The 22876-nt window shown below is 46.2% G+C and overlaps 1 long non-coding RNA gene across 1 annotated transcript; it reads right to left on the bottom strand.

Moving 5' to 3' along the window:
- Positions 1 to 1134: 1134 nt before the first annotated feature.
- On the bottom strand, positions 1135 to 22563 carry LOC116996698. Its single transcript, XR_004418006.1, has 3 exons — positions 22494 to 22563; positions 2346 to 2504; positions 1135 to 1930 (listed from the first exon to the last, which is right to left on the bottom strand). It is a non-coding gene; the product is annotated as an uncharacterized LOC116996698 (long non-coding RNA).
- Between the last annotated feature and the right edge of the window lie 313 nt (positions 22564 to 22876).

Genomic DNA, 22876 nt, shown 5'->3' with positions numbered 1-22876 from the left:
GAATCATTGCCAGGCAAATCATAACAGAGGCCACCGACCTTATGTTTCTAACAAGCAATTAACTCTAGCAAGCTTCCAAAAAATTTAGTCCTCTAGTACATTAGGGAAAAAAAACCCCAACAAACCAAATCATAACAAAACAAAACACACCTCCAATAGGTGAGTGTGAGCAGGTTCATTCTAGAGCACCATCTTCCGTTATTATGAATTCCACTGAAATAATTACAACCACCTTCTACCCAACCCTCATCCCCCAAACCCAAGAACTTTGTTGGGGTTTTTAAAGCAGGTCCCTCTTCCTCCATACATCAGCTTTTAGGTCAAAAATTAAAAAAAAAAAAATAAAATCAGGGGTTCCAGGTTATCAACAGCAAAACCTGATGTTTAGGACAACAGCTGTTGTTCCAGGACCTGACAGAAATGCCCCCCCCCAAGCTTTACTGTCTTGTGGTTCAACTCCTTCTCCCTCTCGGGCAGTCTCACACTTGTGAGCTCCACAAGGCAAGCTCTAAAGTTACCGACACTTGCTTTGAAGAGCTATAAAATATTTCAGTTAAGTGTAAAATTGCAACACTCTAACTGATGCCTCGTTAAGCAACAAAATAAACAGCTGCTTATTTCAAGGGGTTTTTTCAGGTATTTCAACGGGTTTCTTCAGGCAGTTGCTAACTGTTATTCTGCCACATACTAAGATATCTACAAGACATCAAAACCACCATCAGCTATGACAATTAGCGACAGAACAGAACAGTAGAACGAGTTCCAGGCCCCCTCGGCCCCAGACGCCGTCCCCGTGCTCCCAGTCCCGGTGGGGCGGGCAGGGCGCGTCCCCCCGCAGCTGCGGAGGGCAGGACTGGCAGCTGCGGCGGCCCAGGTGGGAGAGGGATGGAGGAGGGACCCCCCCGCTCACCTGTGGCTCGGCGGGGTGTCCGGAGGTGGCAGGCTGGTCGGGGAACAGCGGCAGGGCGGCGGCGAACGTGGTTCTCCGCTCTGGCCTGGTCAGGGGGTCAGAGCCCCACGCATCTTCCTTCCCCGAGCACCGAGCGAGAGAGAGAGAGAGTGAGAGGTCCCCAGGGCGGTTCCTTCTCCCCGTCCCTCCCCCGCCCCGCCCCTGCTCTCCGGTGTCCTCCCCGCCTCTCCTTGTGTCATTAAGCACCGTCCTCGGGTGTAGCCAACAACTTTATTAACATTACAACGGGGAACATTAACCTCTGCAGACGATGGCAGTGAAGACCCATCACTGAGTCAGGGAGAGAAAGAACAGCTTGGAAATCAAAACTTTTTTGGGTTTTTTTCACATCATAAGTTCCTAAAATTTAGTAGAGGCTGAGCACACCATGTTTGCAGGCTGCTTATTTAGAGTTTCTCCATTTCTTGGGCTGAAAGATATTGCTAACATCATTCTCCAGCTCTTTTTAATAGTGGCACTGAGTATTGCATCACTCTAATCCAAAGCTGTGTGCACTGCAAAGATGGGGAAAAAAATACGCTAAAATGTAATGGACATAAATTATATGTAATGGTCATACATAGCAAAGTCTGCTGGATTTCTGCCTCAGGCAGCAGAGGAATGCACTCTCTAGATGTGTTCTATGCTTTTACAGTCCTGATTTTCATAGCAGCATTAAATTATTTGGTTGGAAGGAACTTTAAAAATCCTTATATTCCACCCCCACCGTGGGCAGGGGCACTTCCCACCAGCCCAGGGTTCTCCCAGGCTGTCCAGCCTGGCCCTGGTGTCACACACATTGCAGCCATGCAGATCCAGGACCTGCCCAGTGCTGTCTCTGGCCCTTCCCAGGAGGAGAAGCTGAGTCTCCATCTCCCTGGAACAGCCCAATCCCTTTGGCAGCTCAAGAAAACCTTGGAAGTGTTCAGATTCCTCAGCTCCCCCTCGTTCAAATCCTTCCAGCTGCCAGTTTTGTCTCTGCTGGAAGGAAAAAAAAAAACATCTTGCTGTGAGGGAGCCTCTGTCAGATCCCCTCTCTCAGGTACAAAACCATTCACAGAGTTGTATTTTCTCTTTACCAGCATAACCAGCACATGAAGAGGATTCCCCTACCTGAGAGAACGACCCAGTGAAACTCTGAACTCACTAACAGCTTGAAAGGGCTTTGGAAAAAGCAACAGTGAGAACCTCCACTGGGAATGCAGGGAAATACACGTTTAGAAACATGGAAATTCTCTCTCTGCACAAGATGCTTCGGGTATTTGATTTCCAGTGCCTTCAGAGGACTACCTGAATATTTAACTGGCACCAAATCAGCTCTCAACAGAGAGCTCACTTGTGTCTGTGCATTCTGAGAGGTAAAAAATAACTCAGTAATCAGATTGTAAGCTGTTACCTAATTGCAGAGAAGGCAGCACTGCAGAAAAAACCCGGTAATTCAGTCCTTAAGAGTTCTCACACCAAATTTTCACTTCGTTTAAGGGCAGATGTGCACAGATTCCAGAAGGAAACAGGTGTTTTCATCCCATCTGAGCTCCTTCTTGGGGGTAATTGCCTGTAAATAGTGAGGTTATTAAGCTATTAGTTGAATATCACTACCCACCAAGCATGACAAATTCATCAAAGCACAAGTTCTTCTACAAAAGTCCCACTTAAAGTTAATTTCTTCCACTGACTGGGTGTTTAAGGAGATTTTCAGCAATAGCTCATATTTTGTGGGCCATTCAGCCAACAGGTGATTTCCTACAATGTTCTGAATCACTGGAAGCTCTCCATTTTACAACACTAATTCTGCCCGAAAATTTGTCTTTGATTTCACGTCTCACAAGTTTTAAGATCCTGAAGAAGCCAACAAACTATTCCACAAGGAGCTGACCTTCATTTAATGACCTGTCATGATCAGTGGAAATAAGAAGAGGAACAACCAAACTGAGATATAGATTTTCCCCCTTTTCATTCATTCTGTTTCATAGAATTCAGATATTGTAGGTTCTTACAAGGTTTAAATATACAGATTATCTAAATGTGTCTTATACAGCTAGGCATTTTTCTTCAGAGTGTTTTTCAAATAATGAATTTTGTACATGTAATTTTTTGGCATTTAATTACACTGGAATGGAGGCCAATTCATCTGGCCTTTGCCTAAATTTCTGAAAATTCAATCAATCGATTAATCTTTTATTACTAACATGGACATACAAACAATTTACTAATGGTTCTAGAAGATCATGGCTGGATGGAAAATCGGATATATTCTCTCATGTGGGATGCAGGGATGCTCTCGGGGATGCAGGATGCAGTGTGGGATGCAGGGATGCTCTGCTGCACAGGGCTGGCTCTGCAGTGTGGCACGTCCAGGCTCTGCAGTGTGGCATGTCCAGACCAGCAGTTTTTCCTCTATCCCTGTTTGCTTATTTCCTGGTCTAACTGTGCTGCTCATCGCTGATTTGCTTTTCCTTCGTAGATCCAAGGAAATGCAAATATGGGATTTAATGAGGAGGATGAGCCACGACAGCCAGTGTTTGCAAAACAGTTTAGTGAGATGAGCACCTCCACTAGAGACAGAAATTGCAGCAGCTTTAACAGACAATATTCAGGCAGCTCTGAGCACCCAAGCAGAAAGAAATCACCTAAAATCATGATTCATTTTTTAAAACCCTGCCTGACCTTAAAAATCAAAATATCATTGCTAATTCAGGGAAGTTTTCATTCAGTCCCAAATGCTGGCGTGCAAGTGTGGTACCCACAGCCATGGAACAGCCCTCAGCCCTGGGCTGGGGTCACAGCTGTCTCCAGAGTGCCCAGGAAGAGCAGCCTGGGCAGGACAGCTCATCCAGCCTGTCCTGGAGGGGCTGAGCCATCCAGTGCCATTAACTGCTCTGTGCGGAGGCAGCATAGTGTGCATCAGATTGTAAATGGAGCTGAGATTAAACACAGCTCTTAATGGCTCTGCAAACACATCTGGGGAAAAACGTCAGAGCATTCACCACTAAATTAACTCCTCATTTTTGCCAATATGGCCCTGTTTGCATTCCACTGCAGCCTGGCCTCTGCAGATGCCTCCCTCAGCTCAGGCAGGACTGGAGTTCCTTACTTCAGGAATAAACTCTCATTTTTGCTGTTAGGCATAAAAGGGAGTGGAAGGATTTCCACAGTGCTCAGCCCAAAGCTGCTGATCATGGGTGATGCCAACCAGAACCTTCCATCTCAGAGCTTGGGGTGCACACACCACAGTCCAGTTCCAGGCCAGTAATTAGCAAAGCTTTCAAGGAATTCAGTCTTTTTTCATCTCTGCTCCAGGAATCCTTTAAGGAGACTGTTCCTCAAAGACACTGATATTTGAAAGGATGGAGCCCATTTCCTTTCAAAGGCTCAGCTGGAAAAGGGCACCAGGCTGAAATTCCAGACTCAAGAGCCATGAGTTTGATAACAGGTTTGGAGCAGGTTCTCAGAGCAGCTGTGGCTGCCCCTGGATCCCAAGGCCAGGCTGGACATTGGGATTTGGAGCAGCCTGGGACAGGGGGAGGTGTCCCTGCCATGGCAGGGGTGCATGGGATGAGTTTTACAGTCCCTCTCAACACAAACCACTCTGATTCTGTGGTAAGTGACACCATAGTCCTTCTCCTCCCTGATTACACATCTGCTCAAACTCTCCTGGAGAGAATATCCAAAAGGAAAAGTCAGGCACAATGACATTTCCTCACTGTTAATGTTCCCTTTCCAGGTCATCCCACAGTGACCGTGCAGGACCCTGTCCCTGTGAGCACACAGAGCCCTCTGCAGTGAGAGTAACAAAATAATACACTTTTTACAAGGTGTTGCCTGCCTTGTCAGCAGGGCTAGTCATACCAACCTGCTCCTTTTGGCAGAACCCTCCCTGGGGGTCACTGTCCTTGTGCCGCCCTGTGCTGCATTCCCTGCTGGGACACTGGCAGCAGAGCTCTGCCCCTTCACATCCGCAGCTTTTAAACACTGCATAATTTAGCTGCACAAACTGCAGTTTTGTTCAGCTCGCATCACCTTGATGGCTCTTATTCCTTAAATTTAGCTGCACATGCCCATGGCTGATCCCAGAACACTGAGTGCTCCAGCCCTGTCCCAGCATCCAACCTTGTCTCTTGGATGGCAATAATCATATTTCATACTCACTGCTGCCTCCCTGCCTCCTCTGGGCTGCTGAGCCTCCAGCTGACCCCTGTGGTGCCTTTGCTTAGGCAGCCAAGAATGCCAGGCTGTGGAACAGGAGTGCAATGCTTTCTCCATGGAAATATTGCTGGGAGAGCAGCTCGTTCCCTGGCCTTGCCCATCGCTCCCAGGGTGAGCTGAGAACCAAACCCAAGATGAATTCTCTCCAGTAATTTTCCTTTTGCCCATTACCTCGTGCTCAGTACACCACAAGTGCACATTTCTGCGTGGCTCAGAGATAAAGAATTGTTTGGATGTTTATTAAACAACAGAGTTGAATGAAATCAGTCCCATTATGTTGTCTGGAGGATGGAAGTTAATTGGAAGACACAATGATTTACTCCAGTTTGAAATACCAAGTGGGATTTGGAGTAAGTCAATGACAACAAGGATCAGGAGGAGAGTGTGGAAAATGGAATTTTCATTTTAATTCCTGCTGAAGTGCTTTTGTAAATGAGTGTGAGAGGTTCCTCCCAGCTTGCTTTGCTGTTCCACATTGAAATGTTATCCCAGGGCACATTAAACACCAACACTGGACACTGTACAGCAACTTAATTTTCTAAATAAAACACCAGAGGGGAGCCAGACTGGCAACTGGAGGGAATCTCCTGGACACAGAAGATCCAGAAAAAAAACTGCTGGAAAACTGAGGGGCAGGGACACACCATCCCTTGCTGTGCTCCCACAATGGTTTAGGTCATGTCAATCCAAAATGTCACCACTGGCATTTGGGAAAAGCCAGTGTGGCATCCTCAGAGTGTTTCCACCTCTGCCTGCTGTGCCTGTGTTAATTTCTGATGCTGAGGGGGATTTTTTTCTGAAGAAGAGGCACATCTGCAGCAAATTTTATCCCCTAGAATTAAGACAAATAGTAGGAAAGGCTCCAAATGCTGCCAGCAGCAATGGAATGGCTGCACAATAGCCCACAGAGCCCAGTGAAGATCTCACAGAGCTGAAGGGGGATTTATACTGCACATGGCAGAGATGGGAATGGGGCCATTACCAGCTCCTGGCAGGGAGGGAGGGGAAATGGGGCTTTTCCCACCCAAATGCCTCGGAGGGGAGTGCCAGGAGCCTGCAATGCCAAAGTCAGGCACCAGCAGATGGTGTGGGGGCATCTCCACAAGGGCAGGGGCTCCAGAAATTGGAAGTGTTGTTGGGGAATGTAGGAAAAGAGATGCTGTTTATTTTCAGTGTCCTAAGAGCGTTCCCTGCGGGGGAAATGGCAATGACAAGAGTAGGAGAACAATAAATTATTAAAACCTTTATGAATACAGCATATTATCTGTCCATGTGCCTTCAGGCATTTTCTGTTCCCTTTTCACTTTTAAAGCAATTAATCTTGCAACTGCTCATCATTTTCAGAGCCAGTCTTACAACTCTGGAGAATGTGTGATAATTGGAGAAACTGGAGTGAGCGAGTGGTAGAGGAGCTGAGGATTCACTCTTCCCACCAATGGGGGCTTGCAGGATGGGACCATCCTCAGAGGGATATTGTCTGGGGTATTCTATTGGAAATTGCAAGTACCCATGCTGAGACTCTCATCCCTTTCTTGGAGACCTGCTCCTGGCTGTTAGAAAATGCATTTTCTGTGTCAGTCTGTTCTTCCTTATATTAATCCCATTACTCTCAGCTCTCCCATCTATGTCACCCCTGAATCACTTCTTTCTTGCTTGCAGCCCTAGTCTACGTCCTAAGTGCCAAACAGAAAATTGTGCTGCTTTTTTCTTTCGTGTCAAAATACTCTAAAAATAAAAATCTTTGTTTACTTCTAGGCTTGACAGTAGTGTTTCACTTCACATGAAACCATTTGGGCCCCTATAAATCATAAAAAGAGTTCAGGTCTTCATAGCCTTCCCACTTATATGTCTCCCAGTAGGAAACATGGACTAGGATGCTGCCTTAGAGGCCTGTCCAGGGACATCACAGACAGAGGCTGGAGTTGGGGGAATGCTCTTCTCCATCTCTCTGCCCACATCAGGACAATTTTGTAGGAGTAATGAAAGAAAAAAAGAGAAGGGTTCTTCATTTTTTTCACTGTTCTGAGTGAATGTTCTGCACTATCAGCTCGAGCTGTTCCCAGCATCACACTAGTGATTACTTAAGTGCTTCACACTCGGCTGAACAGCTCGGTCAGGATATCATAGAGCCCTGAACCATGTCAAGATGCAAGACTTGTTGCTATGGCAGGGAAGAAGTGGTTCAAGTTTAAGCAGTGGTGCATGAATTTTGAGGACCCTCAGATTGTCCCAGTGGGCTACAGCTTGGGGTTGAAGGTATCCTGTGGGTCTGCAGGGGCAGGATGATGCAGCCACTGAGGTCGCCAGTAAAACAAGGCTTCACCAGTTGCTCCAGCAATCCCTCCACCCAGATTCTGCAGCACTTTTGCCTGGGAAGAATAATTTGGCTTGAATTTGTAAATAGTCTTGATTTTGGCAAATTTATCCTTACTGAGAAAGCTTCTCCTGGCTCCAGCACAGCTTCTACAAGCTGGACTGCTCCAAATGCTATCATGGGGAGCTGCAAATCACCCTCTGAGCAGCGTGGAAGGAGAGCCCCGTGTCTTGAATGGGGCTTCTCACCACGGGGAGGTTGGAGCCAAATCACTTGGAGAGCTCAGAAGATCTGTTCAGTTGGAAGGGTGATTACATCCAGCTCTGAAAGGAAACTCAGAAGGGGATGATGTGGAGCTGCCAAGAAGAGCACTGGCCCCAGGGCTGTGCCAGCTCTGGGGTGGCAGCAGGGCCAGGGCAGTGCCCTTGTCCCCTGTGCTGGCCCTGCTGGGGCACCTCCAGTGCTGGGGAGCCCTGGAGGGGCTGGAGCGGGTCCAGGGAAGGGAACAGAGCTGGGAGAGGGCTGGAGAATTCCTGAGGGAGCTGGGAGGGCTCAGCCTGGAGAAAAGGAGGCTCAGGGGGGCCCTTGTGGCTCTGCACAACTCCCTGCCAGGAGGGGACACCGGGGGGATTTGGGATCTGGGAACAGGGAACAGGGACAGGAGCAGAGGGAACGGCCTCAGGGTGGGCCAGGGCAAGCTCAGGGTGGATATTGGGGAAATTAGGAAAAGAGTTGTCCATCCCTGGCACAGACTGCCCAGGGCAGTGGTCCCCATCCCTCGGGGGATTTAAAAGCCATGCGGATGTGGCACCTGGGGACATGGCTTTGTGGTGGCCCTGGCAGTCCTGGGGTAGAAGTTAGACTTGATTGTCTTGGAGTGGTTTTCAGACCTAAATGAGTCTGTTGTTCTATGGTTTGCGACAGGAGCACATCCTGGGAAACCCCAGCAACTGGGACATGTTCTTCAGGAACTCCACAGTTCTTTTAGGAAAAGGACTTGCTGCATGGAGAGGTCTCTGGGAGGGAGGAGCGGTGGTGTTGGTAGCAGTGCCTACACAGCAGCAGGGTGGTGGCAGCGGGGTTTGCAGAGCAGCCAGGAGATGGAGCCCACATACAAGACACCATAGGCTCTAACCTCCTGCCGTGGGCAGAGACACCTTCCACTATCCCAGGGTGCTCCAAGACCCATCCAACCTGGCCTTGGACACTGCCAGGGATCCAGGGGCAGCCACAGCAAATCTGGGCAACCTGTGTCAGGGCCTTAGACCCTCATAGGGAGGAATTCCTGCCCAATATCCCATGCCCTCTGGCAGTGGGAAGCCATTCCCCCTCGTCCTGTGCCTTCATCCCTTGTCCAAAATCCCTCTCCAACTTTCTTGTAAACCCCCTTTTAGGCAGGTAGCCTGATCTCACCTCTACCACTCCATGTTGAATGCAGACTTTCAGCCTGGTGTTGGGGTGCTCTGGTGAGGGGCAGCTCTGGACGTCCCCACATTAGGGGTTTTGCAGGATGGCTCATCCCTCCTCTCCATCTTCTCAAGGGCAAAAGCCACCAATGGCCTTTTCCTGTTGGTCTTAAAACTCCTGACTGTCACATGCATCCAGTCACCCAAATGCAGCCCCCTTGCACACGCTGGGTCATGGGTGAGCTCAGCTCACACATGAAGGGACACATGTGCAGCTCTTGTGACAAAATAGAGGGTCCTCTGCTGTGTGGTCACATCCCCCATTTGTGACAAGCGGGCTGGCTTTGGGACAGACCTTGTCACAAAGCCAGTGGAAAAAAGGGGAACAACCATTCCTCAGAGTCCACATGTGGTTTGCAGCCTCAGCCTGCAGAGTTTGTGGTCCAGCATGGCTGGAATGTTCCTTGCTGCTGTCACCTCCATAAAGCACACCCAGGGTTGCATTTGCCTGATTTTTCTGTGCCTCTGCTTTGCAGAAGCACAGCCTGGCTCTCACACAAACCAATTTCCTCCTCCTCCTTGAGAGGAATGAGGGATTTGTCATTACAAACAAGTTGTGGGTCTGCTGGTAGATAAGACTAGCACTGAGAGATGAAAGAAACAATGGGAAGGATTCCACTGATTGATGAATAGAAAAAAAGATATTTGCCTTTACAAACAAACTGTAGTTTGCTGATAAATGAAATTGGATATTGAAAGATGAAAGCAATAATGGGGAAAAAACATGAATTCCATAAGAATTAAAAATTAAAAGGGAGGGTTATACATTATAGGGGAATCTTAGGGCCCCCTGCTCATAATGCCCCTTTGTAAGGCTTCACAAAGGCCTCCTTGGTTCATCTGCAGGCTGCTCCGAAAGGTTGCCAAGGGTGTTGCAAACAATAAGGGGCCTGTGTTTGTAAGGCGGCTGCAGTCATAAATGCTTGTTTTTGTGACCTGCAAATGAAAATAGCTCCTTCTTTCCCAGCAGATCTTCTGCTGTGTCTTCAAGTCACCTCTGAGGGCTGGAGCAGTGTGGTGGCCATGGGACTGCTGGGGGGAGCAAGCTCTCTCTCTTTGCTGACATCCTTCCAGCTGAGTCCTGTCATGAGCTTGTGCAATCCAAGAGGCTCAAAGAACACTTGGCATCACCTGGAAATGCTCTTCATTATGTAATTTTGTCAAGTGATTTAGCAAGCTGGATGGATCCCAGCTGGACTCTTTGGGATGTGGGTCTTCCCTAACCATGCCACCAAACCAGGCTTTTAATGCCAGGAGACATCTCAGTGAAAGGATCTTGGAGAGTGCTTGAATACATCTCCCAGCTGAGGTCAGGGCTGCACAGGCACAGGGCAGACTGCATTTCTGCTTCAAAAATCATTAATTCACCGAGCGGTGGAAAATCAGTGCCACCAAAAGAATTTGGGGTGTCCAAGGTTCTGCAGTACAGGGAGGTGTCAAAAAGGCCTTGCAAGGAGTAGATTTACTGTGCAAACAAATTTTAATTATATAAAATAAATGAGATATTAACGATGGAATTCTTTCCTGTGGGGGTGGTGAGGCACTGCACAGGGTGCCCAGAGAAGTTGTGGCTGCCCCTGGATCTCTGGCTGTTTCCAAGGCCAGGCTGGATGGGGCTTGGATCACTCTAAGACAGTGGAAGGTGTCCAACGGCTTAGGGCAGCATACACACAGGTCAGAGCACCCCAGGGGTGAGGCTCTCAAGACTCATGATCCATGCAATCCCATGGCTCCAACTCATGTGAAGTGTCCACCACTGTCTCCTAAGCGGAGTTGGAGTTCATGTAACAGATCTCAGTCCTGGATAACAGAGGCTAAAACAAGTTAATTATGTCAATGTCTACAAAGACAGTTTTTTCCCTGAGAGTGCCTTGCTCCTGAGTCACCCTCATCCACCCTCCTGCCTTGCCTCTTTATCAGCCATCAGCAATTCCTAGGCAGACAGGTGACTCCTATAGGATGACCTCCCACGAGGCAAATCCTCTAAAAACAGACAGTGGAGCATTTAGCCACCATCTTCACAGCAATTCTCATCCAAACACAAGAACCAGTTACCCCCTCTAAGCCTTTTTAATCCTTTTCCTCTAATATAAGATACCAGGCTGAGGAAAGTAACACCAGCAGTTCCAATTCTTGGATGAGGGGTTTCAGAAGTTTCTGCAGCTTTTCTAGCCATCAGCCAGGAGTTCGTCACGCTCTGTGAGACTGGGCATAAGAAAGTGAAGATATTTTCACAGCAGGAAAAAGAATATAGAAATGAGAATTATATATTAACATCCCTCACAAAACAGCTTTAAAAGAATTTAAGGGCCCTGAGTAACCTGATCTAGTGAGTGGCATCCCTGCCCAGGGCAGAGGTTTGAAACTAGGTGATCTTAAAGACCCATTCCATCATTTTATGAAGTAACCCTTCTCCAGGGCAGGGGACTCCCTAAAATGCTTTCAGAAAGCACAGATTGCAGCATGGTACAAATAGGCAAATTAGGGAGTTCAGGGTGTTAGAGCTGTGGTAAATTATGCTGAAAATCAGTTTGCCTCTGGACATTTGCTGTAAAATACTTCCTCTTCACCTTTATTCTGACATTTTTTTAAGACAATGTAAAAATGTTCATATTGAACAATGCTGTTCTGTTTATTTCAGTAACAACAATTGAGCTTGGAGGCATTTCCTGGAGAAAGCCTTTTGGTGAGGAGCTTTCATGTTTTAACTGCTCATTAATCCTCCTGTGAACATCCTGGTTTGACACCATGAATATTGAGGCTGCTACACGATCACTGTTGAGACTATAATATGATCACTTAATGGTAGGTTATTTCTTAGCACTTTATTATTGCAAGGTGCTTGTTGTGTGTCGTTAAAATTACTCCTGAATGAAAAATTCCCATTCTTTACCCCTGGTTCTCACTCATAATTCTTCTCATCACAAGGTGAGTTATTTTCCCCTCTTTCTCCTCACTTTTTACCTTGAGTTCTGTGTGCAGGTGAATCACCTCTTTCTTGCTATATTGCCCCAAAGTTAATCCATTAATTTCTAAGCAAAGAGAGAGTAAAAGAATAATAAAAGATAAGGCTTCTATCCAATGTTATGTCTAAAACACACAAACCCCTGCCCCTGGGGTGTGTCTTGTTGTGGAAGAGTCCACTCTGTTTTCAGTCTGCATTCTCAAACACAGCAGCACCCAGTTTTGTGTGCTCAGGGTAGATCTTTTCAGCAGAGTCTGCACAAGACAGTTCCGCTCTTTCTAAACCAGCATTTCTTGTTTTGGCAGGTGTCTCATCATCTCCCAATAGTTGTGAAACTGCACGTGCAGTGCTGAATTGATGGTGGTTTTTTCCCCATTCCTTTGTCTCCCACCTTTCCTCCTCAGACTGCAGTTAAGTTGCAGTTAAGTTGCATGAAACTATTAATCCTGATTTAGTGCTCAGAGGTGCTGACTAGTCATGTATCTTCAAGCCCCAAATATTTATCCAAGTTAGTGTGATATATGTTATAATTCGTGTTTATATAAGAAGGTTGTATGAAATAAAATAAAATAAAATAAAAAGAACCTCTTAAACCAAGCACCCGGGGCCATAGACAACGACCGTAATTAGCATATCAACAGACCTAGCCCGGTGATCTCCACAAGGACGGGAAGAGATCACCATCATCATCATCATCATCATCATCATCATCATCATCATCATCATCATCATCATCATCGGACAGAAAGAGATCACCGATAAAATACCTGCCAAAGGACCCATCACCTCCGATGGCTCCCATTAGCGAGAAGACAGCACTTCATTACACATCAATAGGAGCAGACACAGCCTTCATCAGCATGCAGGAAGGACTTTTATCCAGGGCAGCACCAGAAAAGGTTTTAATTTAAATATGAGAAATTGCTGCAGAAACAAAGGAAACTCTCGCCTCAGGCCCGGAAAAACTGTATGAAGTTGGACTGTCCGAAATAGCAGGGTGTGAACACAGGGGGGTCTGATGCAATAGAGGTCAGATCAGCGTGTGTGTCCACCCAGCGGCGACCCCGGGCTCGGCGCTGTCGTGTTTTCGCTTGTGGCTTCCCAAGACCGTATTTTCGGTCGCAAAAATAAAAATTGCTGTTTTGCTATTTAATTCGACTTGATTTGGTTATTATCTATAACAGTAGTTTGAGCTGCTTGGTGGAAGGGGAGAGGGTTGGAAGGGGAGATTTCTTCCCACTTCAGTTTTTCTGTGATTCCACAGTTCTGCTTTCTTCATCCATAAGAATTCACTCCTGTATTTTGTGTGTTCTCTGTATGTCCATCCCCCTCTTTTAGGCATTTCCTACTCTCCAGTGCTATCCATGCAACCTCTAGCAAAATACGTGCTTCAACACTGCTATTATCCTGGGCTCTATTATCCCAATCATACTTTGGCCAACTATTTTTGAGATGTTTGGAGAACTAGTTTCAATCAGTAACTCTTAACTGGTTTGGCCTGTCATGACAGAAAGAAGCAAAAAAGATATAATCTAAAACCTAAGTTCCTTGTGTGCTGTTTCAAAAGGCCACAGACCAGCCCCTGGGGAAGTTCCCCTCTTCTTCAGCAGGAGGCACCAGTTTAACTACACATCCATCCCCTTCCACAGAAGTCAGCCAGTCATTCTCTTAATGATGAGTCCATGTATAAAAGTTTGGATAAAGTGTAGTTTCATAAGCTCTCTATAAATGTGAGGCTCTGTATCCCAGAGATTCCATGGCTAAGGAAACTAATTTAGCCCAAAGTGGTTGGACAACAGGGTTTGCATATGTTCTGTCAACACAGTTCCCAGCCAGTTATTAAGTTGATTTAAACCAGCATAACTTCACCCAGGGAAGCCAGCAGCCTGTCCAGGTCACTCTTAGTACTGAATGCTGCTGCTCCAGTACTAATTTTACTTATAGAATCATAGAATGCTTTGAATTGGAAGGGCCCCTAAAGACCATCTCATTCCACCTCCTGCCATGGGCAGGGTCACCTTCCACTAGACCACGTTGCTTCAAGCCCCATCAAACCTGGCCTTGCACACTTCCAGGGATGAGGCAGCGAAAGCTTCTGTGGGCAATTTCTTCCTAATATCCCATCTAACCTGCTCTATGGCAGTAGGAATCTGTTCCCCTTTTTCTGTCACTCCAGGCCATTGTTCAAAGTCCCACTCCATCTCTCTTGGAGCCCCTTAATTCACAGAATATCTGGAATTGGTCATGTTGGAAGTAACTACAGTGGATCATCTGGTCCAACTTCCCTGCTCTAAAGGGGTCATTCTAGAGTACATGGCACAGGATTACATCCAGATGGTTCTTCAATATCTCCAGGCATTGGAGGTGCCTTAAAGGTCTCCCTGAACCTTTCTCATCTCCAGTCTGAACAATCCCAACTCTTGCAGCCTGTCTCCAGAGCAGAGGGGGAGTACTATACTATGAAAAAGGAGCAGCTCTCCTCTAGTTGATGGCATTTGACTGGTATGAAGCTGGAGCTCCCTTCAGACAAGCTCTTCCAGAGCTGAGCAGACAATGCTCCAAATCTTAGAGCTTTATGGTACTGGTGTGCTGTGCAGTTTGCAGACATCTTGAGGATGAGATATATGAAATGCAAGACAACATAATGTAACACATAATTCCCATTCCTCAGCCATGAACATATAGCTTTAATGCACTTCTGCTACCACAGCTCTAGTGTAAGTCTGGCTGTGAGCAAGCAAGGTGCAAGAAACTTCAGGGGCATCACCACTGAGGGGTTTGTATGAAAAACAATAAGCTTTGAAAAGCAACATGCTACATGCTACAAATGTTACATTCAGGCATTTCTCTTGTAAATGTCAGGATGAGGGTATTTGTGCTTTCATAGCGTAACAGTCATTATGATTGGAAAAGTGCTCCAAGATCATTGAGTCCAACTGCCAGGGCACTGCCAGGGCCACCACTAAGCCATGTCCCCAAGTCCCACATCCACATATCTTTTAAATCCCTCCAGGGACTGGACACTCTACCACTGTCCTGGGCAGTCTGTGCTAGGGCTGGACAACCCTTTCAATAAAGAAATTCTCCCTCATATCCAACCTGAACCTCCCCTAGCACAGCTTGAGTTCACCTTTTCTTGTGCTGTCATTTGATATTTGGGAGATGAGCCCTACCCCCACCTGGCTACCCCTCCTGTCAGGGAGTTGCAGACAGTGAGAAGGTGCCCCCTGAGCCTCCTTTTGCCCAGTCTGAGCACCCTGAGCTCCCTCAGCTGCTCCACACCAAACATGCTCCAGACTCTTCCCCAACTCTCTTCCTTTTCCTGGACATGGTTTCAAAGTCCAACTTTTTGATGGTTTCTCTTTTCTACAGCATGAAGTTCATGTTTCCAATAGCTCCTTCCAGTCCTGCTTGAGAGCTAACAGGAGAACTGGTAGACCAGCAGCACAGCACAGCACTGAAAGGCCACCAGCCCGAGCTCCATGGAGCTGAGGAGATGAGGAGCTCCGAGGCTGTTTTTGTCAGGAACACTGAGAAGTCAATCATAGAAAGGACTTTGCACTGACCGGCTTTTTAACAGCATGTTTTGTGTACAGCCTCATCAGGTCTTTGTCAGGAGTGGCTCTCCTGAGACATGCTGTCTTGTTAGCTTCAGCCAAGAGGTAGGTGCCCAAGCAACCTCAGTCAGCCCTGCTTCATCCTCTGGCAAGAGGCAGGCATACATTCTAGCAGAGATTTTTGACAGGGAGTCACCAAAACAGCCCTGGAGCCCAAGGTTGGTGTCTCCTACCACTGCTGTTTCCCTGGAGCCAGGGAAGGTGGTTAAGGCTTCAAGCAGCTGAGAAATGGTACTCAGTACCTTCTCCTAGAGAGTGAACACCATTCTGACATCTCTCCCAAGAGCTGGAAGGAAGCAACTTGACATGTGAGCAAGAGGGGAGAGAGAGAGAATCGGTAATGGAACAGCACCCAGCAGAAGTTGGGTACTGTATAGGGTCTCTCTGTGCTACAGCTGGCAACACACCTGCATCCCTGGAGCGGTGCCTGACCTCCCCATAGTCCCTCTGATGGGGCTATGATGCCTATTCTCAGGAAGTCAAAAATGCCACGGGAACAGCAGTACCAAGGGCTGACTGGGAATGAGTTCCCACCCCAGATATGTGAGTCAGCCAGTGCTAGGCTGCGTGTCAAGGGCAGCAATCACGTTTCCTTGTAGCTGCCTTGGTGAGGACTGGGCAGCACTGCTCAACTCCCAACAGAAAGGGCTGAGGCAAGGAAGTGTTGCGCTTCTGCAGCCTCTGCAAATGACTTGGGAAGAGGAGAGGATGGGAAGGCACAAATGCAAGAGCATGTCCTTCCCCTCCTCCTCTTCCTCGTCAGTAAAACTCTCTAAGGGAGGTGAGACCTCCTCAAACATATGCGGCACCATCTGCCTGCCTGTCTGCACCCTCGGGATGGTGTTAGCAGGGTGAGTCTTGCACCCATCATGGAGCTGCCAGGGGTTTTGCTCTACCAAACCACCACGGGCACCAGCTGTTCCCCCAGCCCCGACATCAGAGCAGGGAGTCACTGAGATCAGACACAGCAGAGATGCTTCTCCATGAGAAACGCAGGATGTCTAGTGTGGCCCTGAACGATGTGCAGCCTGTCTTCACAGTTTTGTTTGGGGTTTGGTTTTGAATATATAAAACTGTCTTGCTTCCCTTTTTTCCACCCAAGAACACCCTGAATAATGCCAGCAGCTCTTCTCAGCTCCTTCTCCGAGCTGAATGTGGGGACAGTCACCCTTTTGTGGCCTCCAGCAGTGCCTCTGAATGCCTTTTGTCACTGTCTTGCTGGGCTCTGTGCTGGAAAGAAGGAGGGAGACAGAGCTGTTTATGTAGCACCCAGGCTCTTCCCTGACTGCATCTAACTTGCTATTGTTGGTCAGCAATCTTTCAATTACTTGCTGCACTTGGGACTTTGCTCCATGCTTGAGAAAAAGGCTGATGTAGTTAACATGCTCCTTCCAGAGAGCAGGCTGGGACTTGCTTGCAACACAGCCTTACTTTTTATAAATATTGGGTTTGGGCATGTAGTTGGCTTTTGCCATGCACCAAATTTATTATTCTGTGTTAGTTTTCAAAAAATGTCAGAAATGGCTCGCTGAAATGTTTTTTTCTGTTCCCAAGAGATGCCAGTTACTTTCTTTTGACATTTTCTTTTTCCTTTGCCCTCTTTGTTCTTTATGTAATATTTTGATTTTCATTGTTAAGGTTGTAATATATGTTGTTATAATTCGTGTTTATATTAAAAGATTGTATGAAATAAAATAAAATAAGAAGAACCTCTTAAACTCCAAGCACCCGGGGCCATAGACAACGACCGTAATTAGCATATCAACAGACCTAGCCTGGTGATCTCCACCACAGATAGAAAGAGATCATCGATAAAATACCTGCCAAAGGACCCATCACCTCCGATGGCTCCCATTAGCGAGAAGACAGCACTTCATTACACACCGATATGGAGCAGACACAGCCTTCATCAGTATGCAGGAAGGACCTTTGTCCAGCGCAGCACCAGAAAAGGATTTAATTCAAATATGAGAATTTGCTGCAGAAACAAAGGAAACTCTCGCCTCAGGCCCGGAAAAACTGTATGAAGTTGGACTGTCCGAAATAGCAGGGTGTGAACACAGGGGGGTCTGATGCAATAGAGGTCAGATCAGCGTGTGTGAACACCCAGTGCTGACCCCGGGCTCGGCGCTGTCGTGTTTTCGCTTGTGGCGTCCCAGGACCGTATTTTCGGTCGCAAAAATAAAAATTGCTGTTTTGCTATTTAATTCGACTTGATTTGGTTATTATCTATAACAAGGTGGAGGTTATCTCAAAATATGCCAGGACTTTGGAGGAGTGGTTTTACAGAGACTATGGCTCTGGGCTGGGAGCCACACTTCCTAGGTCTGGCCCTAACTTTAGTACCTGGTCTATATAAATCAACATTTTCCCAAACAGATACTTTGGCTTCACAGTTAACTAACTTAAGGCCATGAAATGTTGCTCTTCACAGTCTACCTATCTTCTCCCTAAAATCAGATGGAGATAAATGGGTCAAATCTTTCCATTAATCTCTTTCAAAACATGACCTCAGAACAGAAAATCCACAAGAAAGAGACAGAGAAGATACACTGCAAGTAACTTGGCCACTGAGATGCTTTTTGCTGAACCTGGATGGATCCAGCAGCCTTCCCGATTCTACATATGACCTTTAATGTCCCTTACAACTTAAAACATTTTGTGATCTTATGAAATACTGTTTATTTTGAATTACAGGGAAAACCAAACCCCAAACTTTTGTAATCACTAGAGTTCTTCCTGGGCCCTGCTCATAACCCAAGTCCACATGAGGTTTTCAGAGTCTCACTGCTGACCATGTCCTCAGCAGCTCTGGAAGAGTGCACTGTTCTTCATTTTTTCTCCCAATTTCTGTGCTTCAATAAAGTTTTATTAATAGTTTTCCCCATCCTAAAAATCTAAAGCAATTGTGCAGATGTAGTTATTATTCTGCTATTCATCATTATTGTGCCTGCAAATCTCTCAGACCTTTGTTCTCAGTAGCACTTGAATTACTATATTTCTGCCCTTATTAAGCACTTTTTCAAAGGACCTGTGACCATCCACATCTAAATAAAGGAAGAAGAGAGATCAAATTAGACCTCTAGTGAACTCTGAATTTATACCTAAATGTGCTAAATAATTGGATTTGTGTTGTCAAACATGCTCATAGCAGGATTTCCAGTTGGGTGGGTAGAAAATAGAGGGTTTCTCTGGCTATTCCTGCCGTTCTGACATTTGTATCAGCTCGGGAACTTGGGTGGAAAAGCTCTTTGGTATGAGGGGGACTTGTACCAGTGTGAGGTCTGGGACAGGATTAAGGGAACAGAAACAAAACAAGGGTGAGTTGTTTGCAGGAAATATGCAGAGGGGAAAAAAAAACCCAAAAAAAACCCCCAAAACCAACCCCCCCCCCCCAAAAAAAACAAAAAAAAACAGTTAAAAAAAAAAAAAAAAAGTCCTTCAAATGACCCAGTGAGTGTTTTGAAGGAAGAGTTGGGGTTATTAGCTTGGAGAAGTCTCCAGAGAGACCTTTGAGCACCTTCCAGTGCCCAAAGGGGTTACCAGAGAGCTGGAGAGAAACCTTGAACAAGGACCTGGAATGACAGAACAAGGGGAATGGCTTCCCACTGCCAGAGGGCAGGTTAGAGTGGATATTCGCAAAAATTCTTCCCTGTGAGGATAGTGAGGCTCTAGTACAGCTTGTCCAGAGAGGCTGTGGCTGCCCCATCTCTGGGAGTGTTCAAGGTCAGGTTGGACAGGGCTTGCAGCAATCTGGTGTAGTGGCCCTACCATGGCAGGGGGTGGAACAAGGTGGTCTTTAAGGTCCCTTTCATCTAAACCATTCTGGGATTTTATGATAAGGCCACGTGGCAGTTTTTACGTGTAGAGTTGCCTCACACACCTCCACAGGCAGCAAACAAACATCTCGAATGAATACAATTTGGTCTGGGCATGATCGCGTTAGGATTCAGACTTCACCCGTGCTGCAGAGGTGAAGCATTCAGAGGTGAAGGAAAGAGGAATTTTGGGGAAAATGGAAGGACCTTCAACAGGACAGGGTGCCAGGTACTGAGGATTTGGGAATATGGGCAGAGGTTGTAATGGGAGGAAACAACAGGTTGGGTGAGGAGTAGAAAAACTGGGAATGCTGGGTTACAAGATAATTGGAGAGAGTTGATTTCAGGCCCTTGGCTAGGGAGTTATTTCTGAAGTTCAGGACTCATGAGATGTGAGCTCATCTCAACAGCAGACAAAAAGCCTGTACAATGCAGTATTATGCTTATGGTTTTATGTGATTTTTGACCTCTGATATCATCATGATTTGATCTATTTTGATAAACATACCATTGAACCAGCTTCTTAGGGAAGATACATTGTTTACATGTCTGCGATACCCAGCTTAGCCATGACTCAGCCATCAGCATGGATGTTCTAACCTTATTAATATCAATGTAAATCTTCTTAATGCAGACATAATTTCACCGCAGAGGCCAATTCATTAATTAGCATGTCCTGCTATCCTGTCATTGGGCATATGAAATGGGTAGTAACTTGGCTTATATACAGAGCAAATATGTGCTGAGTAAATACGGATTCAACTGCACACATAACGACAACAGATGGGGCCATAAATGTTTGGCAGTAAAAGAGAACAGAGGTGAGTGTAACTCCTCATTGCACACCTAATTCAGTACTGGTGGTACTTACTTGTTTGCTTGAAGTCTGCTTGTTGTACTTGCTTGTTTATAGTTGTCTAAAATCAATGTCTATGGAAACGGTTGTTGAATTGCTTGTTTATTTCACATACTGCATAAAGTTGTGTGAGTCAGAATATCATGGATAGAGCATCCTGAGTGGGAAAGGATCCACAAGGATCAGTGAATCCAACTCCTGGCTCCACACAGGACACCCCAACAATCCCACCCTGTGCCTGAGAGCATTGTTCAAATGCTTCTGGAGCTCTGGCAGCCCTGGAGCCACCACAAATCCTGAGCAGCCTGTTCAGTATCCAACCACCCTCTGGGGGAATAATCTCATCCTAATAGTCACCTAAACCTTCCATGACACAGCTTCAGCTGTTCCCTTTGGTTCTGTCCCTGGTATCCAGAGACCAGAGATCAGTCACTGAAGTGTTGCTTTGATGATTTTACATTTTTAGCTGTGATACACAGGGCTCTTCCATCTCAAGGCAATCCCCTCCCTGTGTGAAGTTTGCAAAAACACCATTGTCCTGCTGTGCCTGTTGCCAGGAAAGGGTGTTTTAACCATTCTAGTGCATCTATTATTAAATATTTTTGGTTTTTGAAATAAAAAGAGCTCAGTCAGAACTCTGAGCTAACCTAACTCCTTTCCTTCCAAACAATATTTCATGTCAGCAAGTTGCCTGTGAATAAAAACCAACCAACTAAACAAAAACCCAAAAACCCAAAAACCAACTAACTAACCAACCAACCAACCAACCAAAACCCCAAGCAAAACCAAAACAAAATCCAAAAACCAATGGAAAACCCAAAGCAAACAAAGAACACTTCCAAAAACAACAACAATAAAAAACCCAAACAAAAACAAAACAAAACAAACCCCAAAAAAACCAAACCCAAACCAAAACAACAGCAGCAACAAAAAAAACCCAAAATATTTTTTTAACATTTTCTGCATGTCAAAATGAAACAGATTAAAGTTAATATAACAATAATTGTCTCTTGCAGCTAACATTTGATGCAGACAGTGCCAGGGAGGGCAGTGAGATCACTGACAAGATTAGGAAAGGATTTCTTCTCTTCTACAATACTCACAGATGTTACATTTCTCCCAAGCATTTGAGATTTGCCACAGGCAGCTGAAGAATGCTCTGTTATCTGGGCTGTTGGTTTATTGTTATGTCAGAACTCTTCCTTTTTTCATTCACTGGATGATCCTTCTTAACTCTTTTGTTAAGTGATTTAAAGTTTGCCTGATAAAAACCATCAACCACTGCACAGATCTAATAATTCCAGTTATCTGTAAAAAACCTTTTGACTCCTCAGCTGCAAAAACCTTTTGAATTGCTAATTTCCCAGGTTGCCCAGGAAAGTTGTGGCTGCCTTGTCCCCAGAAGTGTTCAAGGCTAGGTTGGACAGGACTTGGAGGAATCTGCTCTACAAGGTGGTGTCCCTGCCCATGGCAGGGGGTTAGAATGAGACAAGCTTTGAGATTCCTTCCAACCCAAACCATTTTGTGATTCTGTGATTCTATGATTTTATGACTTTTAAGGAATTACTGTTGGGAAAAGGGTGGGGAGAAATCTAAGGATGGAGGGCACCTCGTGCTTTATCTGCCCAGCTGGATAAAAACACACATAAACTGCTGAGCACAGAAGCAGTTTGCTAAATCTGACACAAATGAAGAGAAATTCAACTGCTATCTAGGATGGGAACAATTTCTCCAAGTTTCTTTGCACCCTTACCCAATGTTTTTACTTTTTGCCTTTTGTGCAACAGTGAGCTATGTTTGGCAAGAAAGGGGGGAGCAGATGTGAAAATAAGTATAAGTACTGTTATCACTGATAACTGCAAGTGAAAACAAACAGATGCAGGGAAAGACAAAGTAGAGGATGGGTTAGGGTAATATTTGACAGTAGATGCCAACCCCAGCCCTGAGGTGGCTGTATCTGGCTAATCCATGCAGTGTTTTAGAGCCATGCCAGAAATGCTTCCACTGGTTGGAACCTTTCGGCATCACTTGATGGGAGCAACTTGTCCTGGCAGCACCTGTGGCACTGTGCTGGTTTTGGGTGACAAGGCTTTGATACGAGAGTGGCTCCTGTGAGGAGGTGCTGCAGCTTCCCCCCGTGTCTGATGGAGCCTGCAGCTCAAGGACACCCCATGCCAGAGCATGAGGATGCCTGAAGGAGGCTGTGACCCCATGGGAAGCCCACGCTGGAGCAGAGGGAGAGTGTGAGAAGTCCAACTCCTGAGGAGGAAGGAGCAACAGAGACAATTTGTGAGGAACTCACCACAGCCCCTTTCCCTGTTCCCCTGGACCACTTGGAAGGAGGAGGCAGAGAATCATGAGGGAAATTGAACTTGGGAAGAAAAGAGGGGTGGGGGAAAAGTGATTTAAGATTTGGGTTTATTTCCCATTGCCCTACTCTGATTTGATTGGTAATAAATTAAGCTGATTTCCTCAACCTTTTTTGCCCATGACAGTAACTGGTGACTGATCTCTCCATACCCTTATCCCAACAGTGAGCTTTTAATTGTATTTTCTTTCCCTGCCTAGCTGAGGAGGGGAGTGAGAGCAGTTTCAGCAGGCCCCCAGTGTCCAGCCAGGGTCGCCTCACCACAGTGACAATCCAGAGAGCAGTGTCATGCATTGCCTGTATCCTGAACTGACTGA

Source organism: Catharus ustulatus, chromosome 5 (assembly GCF_009819885.2).
Source record: "Catharus ustulatus isolate bCatUst1 chromosome 5, bCatUst1.pri.v2, whole genome shotgun sequence".
NCBI lineage: Eukaryota > Metazoa > Chordata > Aves > Passeriformes > Turdidae > Catharus > Catharus ustulatus.
This window is presented reverse-complemented; position numbering and strand designations above follow the sequence as displayed.